General features: G+C 37.0%; 1 long non-coding RNA gene across 1 annotated transcript; it reads left to right on the forward strand.

Moving 5' to 3' along the window:
• The first annotated feature begins 2,789 nt into the window (after positions 1-2,789).
• Positions 2,790-22,445, forward strand: LOC137858006 (uncharacterized). The gene is made up of 3 exons (XR_011097462.1): positions 2,790-4,564; positions 18,081-18,155; positions 19,131-22,445. It is a non-coding gene; the product is annotated as an uncharacterized lncRNA (long non-coding RNA).
• The last annotated feature ends 589 nt before the right edge of the window (positions 22,446-23,034 follow it).

The following is a 23,034-nucleotide window of genomic DNA, read 5'->3' on the forward strand; positions in this document are numbered from 1 at the left end:
GGTGTGATATTAGCCACACAGTTTTTCTTTATTATCTATCAGGGAAACCTGAAGAGCAGGACCTTATATATATATATGTATATATATATATTTATTATTATTATTATTTTGTATTTCAGTTTGATTCTGAGTAAGGCAGTGAGCAACTGTGGTCTTGTTATAAGTTACTGCTGTTACTTTCTCAATATTTTCCCATGTTTCCCAATATCTGCCTGTAGACTAGGAGTCTGAGACTATAAGTGACTCCTTGGACCATAGAATCTAACCCTCTGCTGCAACAGGCCTTGCATCTCATAAAACCAACCAAGCTCAGCCTGGAAACTGCTTTATCACCCACCTTACCTAGACCAAGATATTCTGCATTGCTTTAAAAAACCTGTTCCTGAGCTTCAAGGGCTTCAGCTCTGCTTACTGCTAGCAAAGAAGGCCTCTCTTAGTAAACTACCTCTCCTCTAAGAGCACCACTGCTAAGTATGCTTTTTTTTTTTATCTGATAAAATGCAGGATATACATATGAAAATATGGTATTTAGTTGTGTGTTTGTTTGTTTGTTTTTCTTTCCAGTTACATTTGTTCAAATGCTGTTCTGTGACCCTGCTGATTAGAAACCTGCTTTCCTTTTCTACCCTTCCCAGCTACTCAACCTGTGCTTGTAATGTAGTTATTCAGCTTGCAAACTGGAAAGTGTGGTTTTCTGGGTTGTCGTAACTCTTCTGGGGAGGTTTGTGCAAAGCTTTAAGGTAAATGCAGGATTGCTCACGGTGGTAAGATATGGGAACGAACAAACTATTGTTTTGTCAATATATATTCCATAGAGAATGTAGGAATAGTGTGGGAGATCCACAGTTGCTGAAATATTCTATAGTGGGGGAAGAAATGCTTGGCTTTTCTGGGTGTTACAGGCTGAGACTGATAACAAAAGCCTTGTAAATAAAAATATTTCAGGGCATCTCAGCTGTGTGTTTAAAGTCAGCACTACAAAATTATTCTCAACTGCAAGGATGATTTATTTTTAGAAGGCAGTGAAAATAGCATTAATGTCTTTCTGATAACTTTTCTAATTCAGTGAAAAAAAATAAAAGAATTTCAAGGAAGAAAAGAGTATGACCCAAGCCTATGTCTTTTGGCTAGAAACAGGAAAGAGAAAAATCTCCTTAGAATTTCTATTTCCAGCTTTTTGTATTTGTGAATCTGAACTTTCATGTTTTTCTGTGGTTATCTGAAAGGAAATTATAAACCTGTAGAGGTTTGTCTATCCTTAGCCACACTATTTAACTGATCTCTGTTCTTTCAGTTCTGGCTGATTTTCTGAACTGATATCAGAACAATGCGAATTGATTCTATAATGTATGACTAGCATTATAATGAAGCAGCTTCTTTTCTATTTGTAAAATTAAGGTTTAAGTAGATTCCTGTAGACAGGCTTAATCTTCAGCTGATATTCTCAGAATTTATTAATGGCTTTCGACAAGGTAAATAATGCAGTTTTTAGAGGAATGCAACATAAGCCATATAATTCCAAGAATACTGGTTTAGGACTACATATATATAGAGAGGGAGTATTCATGTGCTAGTTACCACTGAGCTGTTAGGGAGGGTTGACTACCATGATAGAGTGAAACTCCTTTATATATGCCTTTGATTTATTCATTAAAGGTTTTTCAGGTCACAGATACACAAATTGCTGGTTTTGATAGGGCTCTGGCAAAGACAGATTGGTCTAAAAGCATGGAAGGGTGAAATTTAGCCATACATTTGGGACTGTGTACTTCTAAAATTTCAGAATAACCACTTGGGGTGTAAAAACTGAGAACACCTCCTTTGGATCCAGTAGATAATTCATACCTTTTATAGCAGAATTGCAGGTCATCTTCATAATCCTCTTTTGTCCTAATAGCAAATATTGGATGTTGCTTCTATGTTCACAGTGTCTGTTAAGAGTATTTTTTGTTTTCGGCTGCAAGGGGTAGCAGGTGGGAAATACCTTTTTGTGTGTGTTTGGGGGGGGGGAAGTTAACAGTCCATTCATACTTTATTTTGCCACGTGATATTTTTGTAATCTCAGTTGGAATCAGAGAATGCATACACTCTGTTTTCAACTGTAAAATACTGTAACATCACAGAATCACAGAATTTCTAGGTTGGAAGAGACCTCAAGATCATCGAGTCCAACCTCTAACCTAACACTAACAGTCCCCACTAAACCATATCCCTAAGCTCTACATCTAAACGTCTTTTGAAGACTTCCAGGGATGGTGACTCCACCACCTCCCTGGGCAGCCTGTTCCAATGTCTAACAACCCTTTCGGTAAAGAAATTCTTCCTAACATCTAACCTAAAACTCCCCTGGCGTAACTTTAGCCCATTCCCCCTCGTCCTGTCACCAGACACATGGGAGAACAGGCCAACCCCCACCTCGCTACAGCCTCCTTTAATGTACTTATACAGAGCAATAAGGTCACCCCTGAGCCTCCTCTTCTCCAGGCTGAACAAGCCCAGCTCCTTCAGCCGCTCCTCGTAGGACTTGCTCTCCAGGCCCCTCACCAGCTTCGTCGCCCTTCTTTGGACCCGCTCAAGCACCTCGATGTCCTTCTTGTAGCGAGGGGCCCAAAACTGAACACAGTACTCGAGGTGCGGCCTCACCAGAGCCGAGTACAGGGGGACGATCACCTCCCTAGCCCTGCTGGTCACACTGTTTCTGATACAAGCCAGGATGCCGTTGGCCTTCTTGGCCACCAGAGCACACTGCTGGCTCATATTCAGCCGACTGTCCTCAGGTGGCCAACATGCAGACATGTATGTAGATAAAAGGTATCATTCTGGTTACATTATTACTGTAGATAATCAGAAGGACCTGTGCAGTTTTTTCAGTTGCTCTATATGAGTTGTGAGTGTTTCTTTTGAGTCTGAGCATTCAAAATACAGCCTTATGAAACAAAATAACTGCATTAAAATTCAAAGCCTAGTATAAACTTTGGCATTTTCATTTGTTGTACTTTAATGAACGTAGTCCAGTTTATTGTTGTTAAACTGTTGTATTGTTGTTAAAATTTCTAGTAATTATTTTTAAGGAATAGCACAAATACAGTTTTTAAATTTAGATGTGGCACACTACTTGTCCTTCACTTGGTATCAAGTTATTCCTTGCTTTAAGACATTTTTTGTCTAAACAAGTATTACTTTGTAATGCTAACGTCACACACCTTTGTGTACTTAGGACTCCGTAAAATGTATTTTTCTATTTGCTTGTTCATAAAAGCAGGGAATTAATCTTGCGTTCTCTTATTACAAATAAAGGAAAACATTTATTCTTAAGGCTGCCAAGATTCTTTAAATTTCAGTGATAGTGCTGAAGACCTGCATCCACCAGAGGCCAGTAGTGCGCTTCTTACAGCGTGCCATTGAGCACTGAATTCACCCAGCTGCCACACGGATTAAATGTAGTGCTTCAGAATATTAACAACAAAATTAATCTGCTTTGCTTGCTGAAGAGCCTACAGATATTTTCTCTGTATATTTTCCCAGTGTGTAGCTGTGTATATTAATACACATGCATAGAGGTGTATTTCTCATCATTTAGAGAGCAATACTGATTACCAGTAAAACTTTACGTCTTCCTGCTCGTCTGATCCTTTGCTATGCTGGGAATTTGCATTGGGCATAAACTGTTTATAACAACACACGTTTTACAAGGTGACTGGATAGTAGTAAAAAGAACATTTTCCAATATACACATCTAAATTTTTGAAAGATTACTTGCATATCTTGCTCTTACTGTGTCCACTAAGAGCTTGCTGACAGTTATGTCATGCTGTAGGTTTTTGTTTTGTTTTGTTTTTATTTTTCCATCTGAATTTGAAGTTTGATCTAAACTTTAATTTGGGATTTTTAGATGAACCCATTCAACAGGTAAAAAAAAGGAGGAAAATGGTTACATGGAGCATTATTAGGGAAATAAAAAAAGAACTGTTGTCTGTAGAATACCCAGTAATTGGTCAATCCCTGTTGCCTAAATACACCCAGTACTATTTAAGGTAATTATGCTAATCATCAGAGTATTTAGCCACAAACTGAATTCATGAAGAAAAATGAAAATGCTGTTCTAGCGTACGAGTGAAATCTGTCTTGACAATTTAATTCAGCATTTATTTAATTGAATAAGAGCAATAAAATATTAATTGTGCTTTAGGATTTCTACTTCTTCTGACTTGTCAAAAAAATTCAAAACTCAAGGTATGTCAGTCAATGAAAATGCCTGAAGCAGATCCAATATCACTGTGTTTTATAGATTAATGAAACAAACTGAGCTGCCATGTGCACAGGTATAAATAGTTGATTATTTACCTGCCTTTCTGCTATTTGAGGACAAAGCAAAATGTGAATATCACCCTCCTCCCCGCACACCTGTTTGTTTCTGAGGAATGTTAATCGGCTTCCTAGTGCCAGCAGGCTACAATCACCAACTACTAATTATTTTTAGATAATGATATTGGTAGTGTGGTAGTTGTTTGATTACTCCTTGGACATCTTTACTACTTCTCAGGTTATCATCTAATTACCTGAGGTGAGAACACTTAATTGGAGAAGATTTTTAAATGAACTTCCTGCAGCATCTATGATTTCTTCTTGGAGAACTCTATACCTAGTTTAATTTTGAAGGCCTTATACTTTCATTTTCATTAGACATTAAGTTTTCCAATTTACCAGCTGCTGTGTACTTCCTAAGTGAGGTTATAATGTATCAGGGTTATCAGCTGGAAGGCTGGAAAGAACAGTTCAGTTTCCATTCCATGCAGAACAGTTGCTACAATAATTGGATCTAGGGTTATTTTGTATGCTCCAAAAAGTTATTTTCTGAACTCATTGCTCATCTTTATAATGGACAGAGAATGTTACCTAGCAGATGATAAAATATTTTGGAATTATTTCATATTTGGAGATGCAGTAGGGCAGCAGAAGTCTGATGTTTTAGTACTTGAGGTTGTTAGTGAAATGTTCTCAGTTATGACCAGCGGAGCATTAGGATCTAGCTAAGGTGTTGTTATTTTGTGTAAGTATGTAGCAAGCAGATTTCAAGGCACATGTTATGGCGTTTATTCCATCACGGGAATGAGTGGTCTTTTTATATTTCACTTAGTAAAGCATTGTTCTGGCAAGAAAAATGTCTTGGTTTTTTTCTGGCTTCTAGTAAAGTTTCTATGGCTAATGACAAATATAAGATGCATAAATGAGACACAGAGCTGTATTCTCTCATGTGATCATTTTGTCTGGCCCAAGAAGTCTTGAATTATTTTCCTTACGATAGTGTGACTTCAGCCAAATACAGTAGAATAGTTTGCAGCTTGCTGATTAAGTGTTTTATGGGACAGTAGATCAGAATTTGAGGTCCCTCATCCTGAGGAGGGAATCAAACCTGTGCTGTGTATTTCTTAGGCATCTGCTAGGCTCTTACATGAACAATAGATATAGTTTTTTTTTAAGGTATGCTCTAAAAGAGTAGAACAGGTACTGCTTAGCTGTTTAAAGAATCCATGCCTTTCTTAGGAGAAGGATCTAGATCCTAGGATTAGAGATCTATGATGAATAAAAATGCTTTCCATCAGACCTGGAAAAGATATTTAGAGTTACACTGCTGTCTATAAAACTTCTTTCTAGATTAGCTTTCAACAATTCTACTCTTCTCCTGCTGAATTAAGGTTGTTTGATCCATTCTTGAGCCCTGTGTAGGTCATGTGGCAACTCTTCTCAAGATCGTGAATTCTGATTTGAGACCAAGCACCAAAATATACCTGTGTGTCTGTATGTAAGCTCTTTATTGTATTAATAACTTTTTTTTTGTTTTAATGCTTTAATTATTCTTGGTGTGGAGTCTTCCACAGTTGCTGTTGAATAGCTTTTACCTTTGCAATGTTACCATGTACTGAGGCCCTTCCTCACAGACAGATCCATTGGAATTGTGAGAAGATAGTAAGAAGACAGTGTTATAAAATTTTAACGTACTCCCTTGATCTGCATACCAAAGATATTCTTCACTTAATTTGGAGGGAGGGAGAAAAAAAAAAAAACAGCACTATTTCTCTTGAATTTCTAACCCACTGACAACAAAGAGATTTACATCAGGATTTCATAAATTAAGCATGAAATTGGAAGTGGTATTAATAGCCCTGTGTTACTTTTCACTTTATAGGAATTCTGTGGTTAAGTGTAGTAAGTTGCAGTCTTACAGCTTTGGAAATGTTGGTAGAATTTTTATTTTTTTTCTACCCACAATTTTTTGAGTATATGGATTACCTAGCTTTTCAGTTTTAGGTTAAACAACATCCTTTCATTGGAAAAACTGCAAATGGGGAAAAAAAAAAGCTTAGATTTTCTGTCACTTTACTGAAAAAGTGGAAGACCTAGTCAGTTATTTGTATTGATATTGGTATCAAAACACATGCTATTAAACGCTATGGCATGATGGCAAATACCTGTTTATCTGATGAGCAGCTTTCCTTTAAATTAACGATAATAGTGTTGCAGCCTCATAATCAGCACCGCTGCAGACTGAGGATATCCGGATATATCAGTTACAATGAAAACACAGGTTCTGTGCAAGTGAGAACCTAGGTTCTCATAGGTTTTAGGCTAGCTGAGCCCTTTTGTGCTGCTCATCAAAAGTACTCAGCATGAAGGCTTGTTTTAAAATACGTTTTCTGCATGTAGGATTGTAGAAAGTAATTTTTTGTTTAATGTAATGGAGAACGCATCTATTCAAATGATTATATTTTATAAAAGAGAAACGTTTTGAAGAGATTAAAAAAATGCAATACTTGAGGATAACAGCATTAGAGTATGGTAATTTCCAAGTAACTGTTGCAGAAATGTAAGCTTTGTGAATTAGGAGGAAGTCTTGAAATAGGAGCAGATTGCTTTGTATCTTTTTACTTTGCATGTTCACAAAGCTTGTTTTTAAATGTGATATATTCCAACTGTGAGATGACAGAATGTGACTAGAGGGTCTTTTCATCTTCTAATCCAAGTTCAGGTGTGCTGCTTTTAAAAAATAGACATTGGGTAAGTCAAAGAATTTGGGAGGGAAACAAACACAGAATACATGTACTGAGAAATCAAAGCACAGAATCAGAATGAGAAAACAAAAGGAAAGAAATGAGGGTGAAATAAAGAAGCCTGGTTCCACTCCCAAGGATTAGTTAACTTTCCCTTTTTGGCTTGTAAAAACATGGATATTTTTTCCATTTCTGCCATACTAATTTTCTGCTTTCTTTCATCGTAGCAATATGAAGTGACTGCAGCTTACGAAGGTGACAATAAGAGTATATTCGTTCAGTGAAGAGCTGTGTTTTATTGTTTAGGCATGTCACGTTGATGTGTATTACACACATCCCCCACAGGAGGGTTATGATGTGCCTAAATGACAAATGCATTGCTCTTCACAGAACTTCTTGTGACTTGAATTTCTGTATTTATTTGGCAAAACCCCTTAATGGTCTTGAGTTTTCTGTCAGGTCTCTGCAGCCTGACTGCTGCATGGGAAACATAGATCACAAACTTGTCAGTCAGGTAAAAGCAAGAATGTTTTACAGCCTTTTAATTATTTGAACAAATAGGATAAATAAGGACAAAACAAAACACCCTACCCTTCCGTACACGTTTGTCCACTGAAGTTCTTGAAGTTCAAAGATAGCTTTATCCTCAAATGTCTGACAGAGCAATGCAGTAGCAAGTACTATGTTGATTAATTCTGCCAACATTTACTATAAAGAACCTGTTTAGGTTGACTCTTAGACTTGCTTTGTATTTCTGTTATCCACCTAAAGGTGTGAGAAGGTGTTTTTTTTATTATTTATTTTTTTTTATTTTCAAGTAAAAACAACTTTTTGCTGCATAGAACACTATGAATCAGTTTTACAAAATGTGCAAAAATTGGCCTTGTTTTTCTGTTATTTCATTCAATGAATGAGTGTTACTAGAACAACTTAAGCCAGAGTTCTACTTGTGACATTTAAATATGTTAGAGTGGGAAATTAAAAACAGTGTAGATAAGTGCATATTTTATAAATGTGATAAGACAAAGGGACAAATAGATTGCTAACCACATCAACAAACTGTTCTAAAGCATTCTTTTTCACCTTTATCCTTTATTGTCTTACGGTTGGAGAGGAACTTTGGAAAGCTGCATACCTTAGAAAATAACAGATTTTTCTTTTCTGACCTAACTTGTCTGCCATAGCATTGGTGAATATAAAAATAGTAGTGCAGCAGTGAGGTTAAACTTGCACTAACATAGAAATTACTGAAATTTCTTTAGTTATTTTAGCAAGCCAAAATGGAAACTGTTGGTTTCTGAAATCAGAACATTTCTAATATTTTAGTTCAAAGATTTTAATTCTTTTCCTCTAAAGATTTCAGATGAACTATCCTAACTATATGAACTATATTAGTTCATATTAAGTATTGTTGGGAAGAACAAGTTTTTAATTTCCACTGAACTGTACTTTGAATTGTTTGAAAAATTTCCATGCAGAACTAAGCTTTGATACTTTGACCAAGGGAAAAAAAATCTGAGAGTACGTCTACAGGGTGTTATCTTATTTTTATCAGATCATAAGACACTTGAATTCTGCAGTTCCAGTGTACTAACTCATCAAAACTGTCATTCAGTGTCATCATTTTTCCCCTCTATCTTGAGGGCATGATTTTATACATACATACATACATATATATATATATATATAAAATGATATTCTTCTGTTGTGGCAATAGGTTTTACAATGGAGAACAGAATAAAGCTCATAAAAGCTGTAACCTGATTGATTAGGGAACTTGGACTGTGGCTATAGCAGGGTGTGACGTACCTCTTAGTCATCACAGTAATATATCTGGCTCAAGATATTTTGCTTTTAATCCAAAACACACAAAATTCTCCTGCCTGCCCTGAAATATTGTTGTAAATAATTCCAACAAAGAGCTTTGGAGAGGCAAGGGTATGAAAGACCATGGCTGATTGCCATTTCTGGTTTCTTCCTTATTAGAAAATACAAGGAAGGTAATATCTACCTAAAGGACAATGCAGAATGCTCTTTTTTATTAAAGCAACTTTTTGTTCTGCCAGAAAATATGATGTTTAGCCCTAGATTCCCAAATTTGATTATATGAAATGGAATATACCTATATTCTGAAACCCTGTAAGATAAGGATGTGTCTTTGTAGAGAGTTACCTTCCTGGGAGAGAAGTAAGACAGCCATTCGCTCATGCCACTAAATATGGCTTAAAAACTTTTTTAGTTTATTTTTGTGTGTAAGAATCTTTATTATATCATGTAGGAAACAAATGGGAAAAAGTACCTTACTCATAGTCTTAGTAAATTTCAGAGTTTTTGTTATTTGTATGTAATCACCTCACATGGCAGATGTCATGCAAAATGACATGTTTTTTTAATGAGAGGCACAATAGAAAATGTGTGAATTAAATTAAGACCACAAGAGTAGACCTTAATGTTGCTTTTTATTGTTATTATTATTTCCTGGACTGCTGTGATTGTTAGGTGACATGCTTCTCATTTCAAGGCAAGTTCATACAACCTCATTGGAGGAGCTGAAATAGAAGTAGATAAGGCCTATTTGAGATTTGTCTAGAAAACATATAAATGTTAAAGTTCAAATTCAAGTGTATTTTACTCCTGTCCAAGTTTATGCTATGATGCCATAAGGTGTTTTTAGTTGTTTTAAAGAATAATCTGCTAAAATAAAGTATGTTCTAATTAGTGAGAAAAACATGCTAAGATAGTGCAGAAATTGTTGTTGCAGAAATAAGCAACTGCAGTAGTCTGCTTTGTTCTAGAAGTAGAAAAAGGCTTCTATTTTACTTCATGTTTCAAAGGGAGCCACCATGGAAAAGCTTACTTTCCAGAATCATGTACCCAGCTGAGATGTATAAGTGTATGGATTTTCTTTGATGCACAAAAATCAGTGCATAAATTCTATAGCTCATTCACTCCTTGCAATTTTAGATAAAGTACTTTGTTTTTAGTTTTCTTGTTCAGGTTGGAGCTGGAATAGGCTTACAAGTTCCATTATGGCAATGATATATGATGAGAAGTGCAGCAAAAGATATATAGGCTCTTCAAGAAGCTCAGGATAAAGGAAAAATCAGAATTAGGAGAAAACAAAGCTACAATTGCTATGAAGAAGGAAAAAAGCCTGGATTTAAATGCTTGTTTTAGGTTTATTGTAAATACATATTTTTTTTTTTCCAGAAAGTAGCCACTTACAGTAGCAGTTCAGTCAAAAAAGCAGATTCCAATCAGCAGGAAGTGGCTTTAAAAGTTCCTACCGTGTTGTCTTGTTTTTATGAACCTGTTATGGAAGTGGGTTTTCAAAATATACATTGGTCTTCAGCTCTTTCTCAGGTTCATAAGATAGCTTTTAATGTTCTCTTTGCCCTTTCAGTTTTTATCAGTAGCATTCTCTTGCCTCAGTCTTTATATCCAAGGATATAAAGCCAACATGGGTTCATGAGGGGTAGGTCCTGTGTTGCGATGGAAGGAAGACAGGGACACTCAATATGAGTGATCAGCAAGCTCCATTTTATTGCCTGAATAGTGCAACTTAACAGGGGCGGACAGTGTCTCACACAAGATCATTGGTCAAAAGCACTCAGACAAACAGTTACAAGAAAACAACCCCTCCTGCAAGAAAAGAACCCCTTGTGATTAGCAGTCACTTAAACCTTGTCCTTGAAGCCAGCTGCTGGTAACAGTATTTTCTGAGTTCCTTAATTGGGTGATGTGGGAGTCATAGCCGTGGGAGCTTCTCACCGTTACTCTGGCAGCTTGGTTTGCTCAGCTACAGCAGGCCCTGAGATTTTCCAAGGCCTACCCCTGGTTGCTTAAAGCAAGCTCAAATTGAACAATTGCTCCACGGGCACATGTCCACGTCCTGTATGCCAATTCCCAACAGTACTGCCTAACAAATTTGATTTCCATTTATGATAAGATGACCTGTCTAGTCGATCAAGGGAAACCAGCTGATGTGATCTTCTTGTACTTCAGCAAGGCTTTTGACATGGTTTCTCATAGGATCCTACTGGACAGAATGTCCAGCATACAGCCAAACGAAAACATCATCCGATGGGCGAGCAATTGGCTGATTGGCAGGGCTCAAAGGGTTGTGGTAAATGGGGCCACATCTGGCTGGCGGATGGTCACCAGTGGGGTCCCTCAAGGCTCCATTTCAGGGCCAGTCCTCTTCAATGTTTTTATAAATGATTTGGATGTAGGACTAGGAGGTGTTCTGACCTATGTGGTGCCAAGAGTTGGACTTGATGATACTTATGGGTCCCTTCCTGTTGAGGGATTTTTGAAACAGCAAAAATCCCATGGCTTGCTGTAGCTGAGCAAACCAAGCTACCAGGGCAACTATGCAAAGTTCCCATGACAGTGTTCCCACATCGCCCAATTGAGGAATTCAGAAAAAATATTGTTACCAGTAGCTGGCTTCAAGGACAAGGTCTATGTGACTGCTAATCACAAGGGGGTTGTTTTCTTGCAGGTGGGGTTGTTTTCTTATAGTTGTTTGTCTGAGTGCTTTTGACCAATAATCTTGCGTGAAACACTGTCTGCCCCTGTTAAGTTAGGCTATTCAGGCAATAAAATGAAGCTTGCTGATCGCTCATTGAATGTCCCTGTCTTCCTTCCGTCACAACACCTTCCAACTCAGGATATTCTATGATTCTATTCTATGATTAAGTTGTGAAAGAAGCATTGCTTATCTAGCCTTTTTAAAAACAAAACAAACAGACAACAAGAACAGACACCAAAAGCAAAGCAAAACACAAGCAAAACAAAACAAAAAAAACACATGATGTATACACCTTATCAATTCAATGAGAGGCTAAATTATAATACAAAATAAAAAGGAGCTTGGCAAGTGTGGCTTGCTTATCTCCTTACTCATTAAGATGTTTTATCTATAGTAAGGCACTTGTACAAATCGACATTTCATACAAATATTTTTCTATTCCTCAGAAATTCCTAAGGTTTCAAGTGTTTTTGTTTGTTTGTTTGTTTTTTCCTGCTTTCACAATAGTATGTTGTTTTGACTATTTCCCCCAAGTTGGGTTGTCAATATACTCATTCACAATAAGATTTGAACATCTTGATGTTTTGATCTTTGGAAAGTATGCATGCGTATATCAACATGTACACAGAGCACTAGCATAAAATATGGGAGGTCTAGATATCAATCTCTGTTCTGTTAGGTTTATCTTGTGTTACTGAGGCAGAGTATGAACTTCAGTATGGATCCTCCTGTTTCAAGCCATTGCTATTTCACCAGGTCTATCAAGAGAGCGCACAAGCTTGTGTGAACTTGTTTATGTATGCCTCTCTTACGGTATATCACTGTGCAAAGAGTTCAGCTTGAAATGTCTTGAGCAAAAATTTCATTTAATCGAAAATGCTCTATGTTTATGCATATAAATAGAAAACAGTTATACTCAGAATAACTCATTAAAATTCCATTTAAAGTCATTAAGGTTAGTCTGGGCATTAAAAAGGTCATTATCAAGCAATTAGTTTGCTTTCTGTTGAATATTGGATATTTTAAAATGCATCTGAAAGGGGGACACTGGAAGAAACATTCAGACCAAGCAACAAGAATGAATTGCCTTGGTGTTTGGTGAAAGAACCGTTCAGAAAAGTAGACATAAAATTTTCAGAAAATAGTCTTTGCTCATCTGTTCTTTTTCTTCAATTAGTTCTGTAGAGAAAGTATATTACTGTTATTTTAATATTTCTGTTGATACATCACAGAAAACTCAATTATTTCCTGAGTCATCAAACAGGAAAAAGAAGATTAATTGAAAGATTAAGTCCTTACTCAAACACTGATTACTGAATTCTAGCATTCTGTGCTGGAGAGAAGGATCATGTCTGAAATCCCCTGTCTCAACATCACAGTCCTGCAGAATACTATGTGTTCTGCAGCATATTCACAGTGTGGGAATAAAACTGTTGTTTTTGCACAGAGTTACATTGAGGGAAGGAGTGAGATATGCTTGCAGTGATAAGAAAGCTTAACAGACAACCTTGTAAAATGCACACAACCAGACTCCTTAGAGCAATTAGGTGAAAATCAAGGTGTCAAGTCAGGTAAGTGAAGAAACTTTACCACTTCAAACAGTAAAAAAAGGCAAAAGAAAATTGAAATTTAGCTGGCCGGCAATGGAAGGCCATGCATTGTCTGTGAAGCATTGGATAGATTGTGAGCCTGTATTACCCAGTCAGTGGGGAAACAGGGGAGGGTCCTGTCATCAAAAAATATATAAACTGTGTTTTGGAACTAGTAGATGAGCACTCCTGCTTTGGGGATGCCTGCCATTGCAATTGTGAATAAATTACTACTTCACTGAGATCCTTGCCTGAGCCTAAGTGATTGGCTATGGAGTGTTTCTCAAAAGGAAACTGCTGTAGCTGTGAACAAGGAAACCCTCTAGTAGCTTTTAATTGACATCTTGGTCACTGAAATCAAATGGATGGACACTACTTCTCCCTGTCACCATTCTGAAGGAGAGAAATTGCATTTCGGAGCACTTGTGTGAAGGAGTAGCAGGCGTGGGCTGCTCCACAAGGCCGGCGGAGCCAGGAGCTGACAGTGGCTGAGCACAGGCAGGGCGGTGCCCTCACCGACCAGCGCACAGCCCCTCAGCACCCGAGCAGGGCCTGGCTCGTAACAGGGACAGTTTTCACTGTCAGTCCAGTGGCAGGTGGGCAGCTGCAAAGGGGCAGGTAAGGTCCAAGGTCAGCCCAGGCAGTAAGTTGGGCCCAACCGGGGCCTGAAGTACAGACGGGACTGTGGGTGCAGGCCCCAGGTAAGGCCTCTCAGGGCGGCTGAGGCCTGTTGGTGCCCCTGGCTCCCTGGCCTGTAGAGAACAGAGGTCACTTGTGAGCTAACAACGGTATGTGCGGGTTTGTTTATTTATTTATCTGTGATCTATTTATTTATTTGCATCTGGCCTCCAGGACAATTAGAAATGAATAAAAAAGGTTTAAGTTCTCTCTAAGATAAGAAAACTGTTCCCACATGTGTACAGATTAATGGAATACTCCCTTGCTCTTTTCTCACACAAGATAATGTTTATTCCCTATGGTGGCCAATGGCCGAGTTAGTAGACTGAATATAAATAATTTAACTATTCTTTATCAGTATTCTTCAGTATTGTGTGTTTTTGTTCTATTATGCAATATTAATATAGTCAGAGGATAAAATTAGGCATACTGTGTAGTCTTTGCTAAAGCTTTAAGCATCAGATCACAAAACTTTTCAGCACTCACTTTCTTTAAAAGAAGTTAAAGCATTTTATGTGCTTCTTTATTTTAATGGTTAAATATAACATGGTATTTCAGTTGCTTACCATGTGGGTTTCTCAAAAGCTTGTAAGCAAAGAATAATTAAAATGTAGACTTTCTGTTGCTTGTCCAAGTGAATTTTTGGATCTAGATCTGATGTTCAGCTTCTTTTGCTCATGTGATTTAATCCTGTCATACAAATCTACAATTATTAGTCTGTGTGAGCTGTTAGTTTATGTAAAAGATTTAGGAATTGGGTTTCATGTGAGAAATAATCTGTCCTTGAGAGCCTGTAAACTGGCAGGTTAAGTGAGGTCTAAACTGCAACAAAGCAAATATTAAAACATAGATGTCTCAAAAGATTATAAAGTTCCGAATTAATTGGTACATTGAATTGTTATGCTGTCAATTTCTGTGTGCTCCCCTTAGCGTTTGTTCTTTCTTTAATTACATCTAGTGTTGAATGTTTTTTTGAGTAGCATTTAAACATAGAACTTGGGGGTGGGGGAGAAAAGTATTTTTAGCTGAATTAAAGTGTTGCAGAGAAAAAGTGTGCTTTGTGTGTTTGTTTGTTTTTCCCCTAAAAATGAAACCTCTAGTTTTTAGATGAAGATTTGAAATCTTTTGGAGACGAATTGTGAGTATTTTGGAAATGACATTTTTCACAGGAATTACCACCCCACCCCCACTTAAAACAATTCTGCACAGGGCCCTTTTTTTTTTTTTTAGTTTTCCTTTTTTTTTCTTTGCTAGTCTAATGATGCTCCTAGATAACTGCTGCAATACATCTAATATAAAAAACTCTGCCAAAACTTCTTGATCCACTTATGATCCTCACAGAATACATTAAGCTGGTCTGTTAGTTAATTGCAAGACAAACTCTGTGGATCAAGGTTGTTATTGCTATTTGAATTCCTCTGGTTTCACTCTGGTAAAAGCCATCTGCAATGACTACTCCTGTAGTGGTGTTTTCCAGAGTGCCTCAGAGACGATCCCATTGATTGGCAGCGCTGTAGTACTGGGCACTTCTGGAGAATTTATGCCAGTTAGAGCAGCCACTCAGTGTTTTTTACTTAATGCGTGCTATTCTGTTAGGCCTATAATTTACAGCAAATTGAACATATTTCACACTCCATTTGAAAGAGTGTTCCATTGTTAAAAGCTTGTATCTTCTCTCACTTTTTGTTGTTCATTATGATGGTTTTTGAGCTTTTCTTGGTACCAAAGGTGGTGGATTTACCTTGCTTCTTCTGTATTCCAGTAGAATTCTTGTTATAAAAGAGCAAGTCTGATTTGCATTCCCTCTGAAGCTGTTTTGACGAGTAAAACACAATGGTTTTCTATATAGTGCTATTCACAGTGCTTCAGGCCACGTTCTTGACACACAGGAAAAATAACTAACAGAGGGTAGGTACTTTGAGCTCTTCTTCCTCCTGTTTATGTGGTGAGTATTTATAGGGTCCCTGTTCAGATCTGTATAAGGCTGCATGAGATACTGCAAAAATCTAGAGTTCTGAACTTAGACTGCCTGTCCCTCAAAGCTTCAGAAAGTTACATTTGAGTAAGGATCCACAGAAAAAAAAAAGAGTCATATTTACTCAGAATTTGTCTCAACAATAATGTAAACCTGCCTTAAGTTGCATCACATGTGGTCTGTTTTTCTGTGTGGGCAATGAATCTTTGTACCCATTTTTCCTTCTAATACTGTCAATGTGAGCTAGTCACTTCAAGGAATTGCCTTCAGTGAGCTTTATTTGTTCTTTTTACCAACTTTGCAGTACAGTTTTCTTGTTTAATATATAGTCTCTTCTTTGAATTTCTGTCTGGTGTTGTACTTAGTACCATGAAACTAAATCCCCTTTATCTTTTGGTATCAAATTCTTTAAATCTAATTATATAAATTTCTTTAGTTTTAACTTCTTGCATTCTGTCCCATATAGGCCTTCCTCCCTCCCTTCTTTCCTTCCTTCCTCACTCCTTGGTTTGGTGCAGAAATGTGTCCTCTCCCCTTTTGCTCATTGCAGAACTTGGACCAGATGGAATCTTGTTCTGTTATTAGAGGAGATGGATCCAGAAAGGTTGTCTTCTACCCCTTAGCCTTTGTGATCTCTTCTTGTTCTGTTTAGCTACAAGACTCTACTCCCTTGTGCTGTGCTGCCTATACAAGTCATTCCTAATTGCTCTGTTTCTTTGATGACCTTGACACAGGAATGACTGCTGCTTCAGTGGCCTGGCTTCGAGCACTGGTTAGTTATCACTGTTTGTGGCTTAGGTCTGTTTAATCTGATGTGACGCTTCAGGCTACTCAGGTGGCATCACTCTCTCTGTTTATGTAATTTTCCCTAGTATGGTAAAGTAACACACAAAAACAGCTTTTTTGTAATCAACTATCTATTCAAATATGTCACATTCTCATTTCAACTGATGCAGCGTTCACACCCTTACTGATTTCAAAGGAATTATGTTGCTATACTTTGTTTTTAATATGCTTTTGTGATTGTTAAACTGTAATTGTTTTGGTGTAGCAACTTAAGTAGCCACACAAAATTGCCTTGGGCTGTTTGCAACATCTGCATGTTTTCAGTACTTGGTTCATAATCTCTTTTTACTTTTCTGTAACTGCAGGACTATTTTTTTCCACTTTTCAGGCTACTTTTAATTGCAATGAGACAGCAGTAGGCTTATGACAAATTCTATCTAAAAAGCAGACTTATACTTCTATTCTTAGACTATTTCTTGAGCTACTTCTTAAACTTGTTGAGATTGATGTATTTTCTGCTGCAAAGAAGTCTCTCCTTAAAATAAAAGTGTAGTACAGAAAGAATAGTTGCTTTTTCATGCAGCTCTAGCTGCCAGGACTAAGGTATAAAGAGTTTTTTTAAAAAAAAAAAAAAAAAAAAGCAGCTGCAACTGGCTTTCAAAGGATTCAGTAATCAAGAATTGCTTTTCCTCCCCTCTGCTGAAGAAAATTCTGCTTGTAATTATAGCACACCCAGTACATCAAGAATGCCTTTTTGTTTTTATCTAAGTTGTCTTCCAGGTTTCCCTTCCAAAATGTACTTATAAAACTTATAATTATCTTCAGCTAATATAGCTGCTATTTCTGTCTCAGAAGGAAAGATCTTTCTGATATTTCATATCTCAAGTCATGTTCATGGCTTAACTAGCTCCATTTTCTCCAATTCAGTAATTAGAAGAGATGTGTTTTTACAAGGGAATATTTCAGCATTCTGCTTGATTTCTCCTGTATGTTTTAAATATACTCTGTTATTTGATATTGCTCAACAAATATGGTGTCAGGACTACTCATTTTAAGCCTTGCTTATCACAAAAATGAGCTCTGAGGTAATTTTCCATTTAAAACAACCAGTTACTTTGCTGCCTGCTTTAGGGAAATGTACCCTTTTTCTTACTGTAGATTGTTAGGATTATACATAAATTCTCAAAACTGGCCATTAGTATTTCTCAAATTGGCCTTTGGTCTTTCACTAAAGAATGCAAAAGACCCAACTCTTTCACCGTCAAGAGTCTCAACTGTTCTTGGAGGAAAAAAAAAAAAAAGGGGGGGCATACATTTCTTCACTCACTTCATATGCTTAGTTATGACACTGATCCCCACAGCTGGTTGACCATTTAGTAATTCATAATATTATAGCAAGTGCACATGCTGATTAGACATTAAATTTTGTGTATGCAGATGAAATACCTCATTTATTGCCTCTTTGATAGGTTGATCCTTCATGCCTGTGGGAACTGCGTTTGTGTATTGAAATTCTGCTTTTGGATAGTGCCATTGGCCACTTGGTAAGGCTTCCTTTACCACCATAGTAAGCTCCTACTACTTTAAGGAAATTTTGAAGGAAAAATACTGTTTGCTTATGGAAAAAAATATTGGGTGATTTATTCTGAATATTGAAAACAAAAACAGGCATTTATACTGCAGTACCTGATACTATGCATGTTGTTCTGAAACAGAAACAACCAGAAACTTGATTGAGTAATGAGATTGTCATTACACAAAGCCCTCATTAGTTGTTATGCATGGAAAGCTATGTGCTGGGAAGGTTCGTTTCTTAAAAGAAGGTGGTTACTTATTCTTGCTTTGCTGTCTTACCTTTTTGTCTAAAGATTTGGAATAATGCCAATAGTTTTAATTACTTCAGTATCCTTTGATACATTAAATCTGTTGCAGATCGGCAGAAATATAGGTATGTTGTTTCCTTATAAACACTTGAAATAGTGTCAGGAATAGAAGTCAGGAAATATTCTGGGGAAATTCCTTAATATAGACAGAAAAAAAGGTAATCAATTGCTTTACTTTTAAAGTGAAATGCAGTGCATTTGAGTACTGTACAGGTGGCTACAACAAAGGAAAAATTTTTGTCAAAGCGTACAGGTAGTTTTCACTAAACCTAGGATTCGCTCTTCTTGGAGCAGGAAGATTGTAAGACAGTGGGAATGAGCAGGTGATGGAATCAGAGCTTGTGATTATATATTTTAATTTGGCTAGCTATGGAACAGTGTCTAGCCGTAACGAGTATTGTTTTAGTTCCCAGCAGGGATTAGAAGTAGTTCAAACTTGGAACTTCTTTCAGGAGCACCTTGGATACCTTGCAAGAAGTTTATAACAGTCACTGCACAGTTCACCTGTCTACTTAGCCTCCTCAGTTAGTGCCTATTAACAACTGATGGGTTGGGAGACTCTCCCATGCCTGCTAGACTTCTGTACCGATTGCTGTCTGAATGTCTAACAAAGATTTTGATTTATTTAATTATCAGCTTACAGAGGGAGACTGGATGTGGTAAGAGCTAGTAGCTGGAGGGATATGATGGAAACTGAAAGTGCAATTTTCCCTAACCCTGTCTCAAGACTCATTGCATCTAAGATCAAGGAAGTCAGGAGGCAGAGTTAGTGAAAATGGAGCTGGTGTGGAATGGAAGCTTTCTTCCCAGTCCAGTCAGCCAATAATGGGCTAAGAAGCAGTGTGGCTGGTACCACTGGGAGCTTGAGAGGAAGATGGGGAACAGCGTTACAGATGCCTTTTCTTCATTCTTACGTGTATAGCTGAGAAGGCTGGGAAAACAGTGCTGGTGAGCCCAGGGAGCTCCCACCACTCACTGAATAAAAATGTACCTGGGATTCTCTGCAGCTTCTCTCTTTTTCTTTCTTCACTCAAGTGGAGAGAAAAGTATGTGTGTATATGAAGAGATGAGGAGATGAATCGGGAAACAATGTCTTGTTCACATACAAGGGATCTGCTTCTGTCTTGTATGTAAAAATGTCATCGATCTTCAGGTAGCTTTTCCACAGTTCAGCTCTTTTTGACCAAAACATAAGAGCTTCCTTGTTTATAGCCTCTTTTTCCTGTAAAATTAATTGATATTAGGAAATTGAATGAAGTATAACTAAAGATAGTTTAGTTTATCTGTGACAATAAGTACTTGTGCAAATGTTTTATCAGAAGCTTGCTACTTTTTTAATGTAAAATCTTCAATTGCTGCCTGGTTTAATACTTAAATCTAGGGCAAGTACTTTGTTGCAGTGTAACAACTGTGATGGGAGCCCTTTTAGGACAAATAAATGAAGCTGTGACACAATTTTCAACTCCATGAAAGTCCAGTGCTGATGTTATCACACATCTGTATCTTCCCAGGGACCTGTATAATAGAAGACAGGTATATCTTTCTAAATATTCATAACATGAATGTGCTGCATGAGAGGTTTTATCTGAGTTAAAGATGTCTTAAAAATAGCGTGAAGAAAATAAGACTGTCTTTCCACTGGATGTCACTATTAGCTTAGATCTGTGGTAGTTTAATACTAATGCATTGTCTGTATAAGGCTACTGTCTCTTTTTTTTTTTTTTCCATAAAGTTTTAAAGTGGTTTATTTAACCTCAGAGCTTTAAGAAATATTACTATCATTGTTTTTTTTAAAAAGGGTAGTGCTTAAAATGTTAATGATATGTGGAATTAGGTTTTACTTGCATGTTTCTAGTATATTTCTGATTGGGATTAACTTGTTAAATGATACTTAATAATATAGGGAACTAATGGATACGATTCTTTGGTATTAAGAAAATGTATTAATATTAATCTGGTGCAAAAAAATCCCCTTTGTATGGCAGACCTGCATGCAGTGTTTTCTTATGTTTAATCTTTGCTTATTTGGTCTTTGCCTAAAGTTGGATTTTTTTATAGAACTAGTGAATAATAAAGACAAAATTGCTGAAACATCATCTTTTAGATATACAATTGTGGATACACATGGATTTTGTCCTGAAGCTTTGTAAATTCAATTTCTCATAAATGGTGTGCTTTTATCCTCAAAAGATAGACTATATGCTGTATTCATTAACATTTGTTCATATTCTATTTTTAGCAGTGAATAAAATAACATTTAATAAGAGGGGAAAATGTGACTTGTCAGACCTGCCTTTCAAAAGAAAAATCTAACTCCAATGAGGTAAAAGAATTAGTGCTTTTTTAACTGGACCATAGAATCCTGGAGTGTCTTGGGTCAGAAGGGACCTTGGGTTGGATCACCAAGTTCCAACCCCCTGCCATGAGCAGGGACACCTTCCACCAGACCACGCTGCAAAAAGCCCCATTCAGCCTGGTCTCGAACACTTCCAGGGATGGGGCATCCAAGGATAGCTTTCCTTCTTCTGTCTATGGGAAAAATATCCTAGCCTGACATAGTGGTGCTATTCACTAATCCTTGACGTTGTGGGATTTTGAGTTTATAGTTTACAGAATGGCTTGCAATGACTTCAGGGAGCGTTATTCTGTGGACCCAGAAGAGATGTCCTTCCACAAACTGAAGGATGTTCCAGCATACTAATCCTCTTTCTCTTTTTGAGAGCTACTTATTGCCCTTGGAACAGTAGGAGTTGTCTGGATTGTGGTGTGATATTGTGGGACCGAGAGGATGCCAGTGCAGTGTTTGCATCTCCTAATCCTCTGCAGAGCCTCTGCATACATGGCTGTGTTTATCTGTTTCAGCTGGAGCATGCACAAATGAAGCCATTCCTTTCTACAGTGTGAAGTGACATGTGGGAGACATAGCTGTTCTACAGTCCCCAGAAAAAACAGTGGCTGGCATGGCATTGTCAAAATTATATTCCTTTCTGTCACTTGCTGCCATTTTATACATCAGTATACAAAGGAGAAAATTTGACCCTAGTAAATATACTCGTGAAAGCCATTTTAGGTTATGCCATTGAGATAAACTGCTCATTAATTTAAGTGATGTTCTGTAATGCTCCATTAGAAGCAGCAATTTAAAATATATCACAGTTTTTTTTTTTTTTTTTTGCCTGTATTCCATTAAGTTGTCACAGGATGCTTCTGGTTTTCTGGAGTTTTATTTTGCACTACTCCACAGGGTCACACAGAACTGTACACAGCTGTCCCTTTATAATTACTTTTCAATGACACAGCTCAAATAGTTGGGTCTTTGGCTTGACAGTAACCATATCAGCATATATTGACCACAAATAAGCTTTGAAATTAACAATCCTTTAAGGTGATTTGTGAAGTTCATGTCCTTAGTACTTAAATATCAAATTATTGTGATGCAAAGTCAGAGCAGAGGGGACAACGCTTATATGGATGCGGGAACTCCTCTCCCTTTCCCATTACCACATATTACAGTGAACACTTCAGTAGCCGGAAAGTGAAGCACAAAGGCTGAGTTTGGAAGTTAAGGTACTATGATTGCTTTTACTCCCACAGAGCAAATTTCTGTCCTCTTTTCATTATCTTAGAAAAACTTTCAGCAAAACGACGAGTATTTGACTTGCACTAACTTGAATTCTTAGCATAGGTTATGATCTAGCAACAGATTATTTGTAAGGTAGATTTAACTCCTAGTATTATTTTGAAATACATTTCTTTTTCCATCTTGCACTTGGAGTAGCTTAAGCCTTCAGAGTTGTTCTCAGAAGGTTCAACTGGGTCCTTCACTAAAAAAAAGAGTTGAAATATGGTCTGATCAAAGCAGTCATTTACCAATGAAAAGTCTTAAATATTTAGGCCTTTCTGTGCAACTGTTAAAGTTCCTCTCTCATTATTTTAATAAGACATTTAATATGTATGATAGTAATCCCAAAACCCTATTTTTATTCTGTCACTGCATCCTCTTGCATAATTGCTTACTTTTTAGGATGTGTGGTTGTTCTATTTTATCCCAAATGTATATTTGCAGTAGGCATTGAAATGCAAAATTTTAATGGGCTTGATTGCATGATAATCTCATGTCATTAGCTGTCATCGTTTTCCTTTCAAAGGGCAGAAGTTTGTAAATATGATCACTTCCTCCTTTTCTTACCCTCCCCCTGAAAAAAAATGGAGACACAAACTAAATGTTGTATTACAACTACACAAAATGTTTTTTTCCACTGTTTTTTATAAAGGGAAGCTCTTGAGGCGTTGTTCCCATTGCATTCAGTATCCTTACTACATTCATCCATGTGCTCATTCAGTCAATTTTTGATTAAAAAAAACAAACAAACAACAAACTCATTTATTTCTTTAAATTTCTACATTGAAGACAAAACTGTGCATGACTGTTGATAAAGAAAAACGGTTGGTTTCAAGAGAATGTCACAGATTATGCTTGGTATTTGCTTTTGTGCTGAAATAGCATCCCTTAATGTGTGAGTATTGTCTGAACCATGCC

The sequence above is a fragment of the Anas acuta genome, chromosome 5, assembly GCF_963932015.1.
Source record: "Anas acuta chromosome 5, bAnaAcu1.1, whole genome shotgun sequence".
NCBI classification, from domain to species: Eukaryota; Metazoa; Chordata; class Aves; order Anseriformes; family Anatidae; genus Anas; species Anas acuta.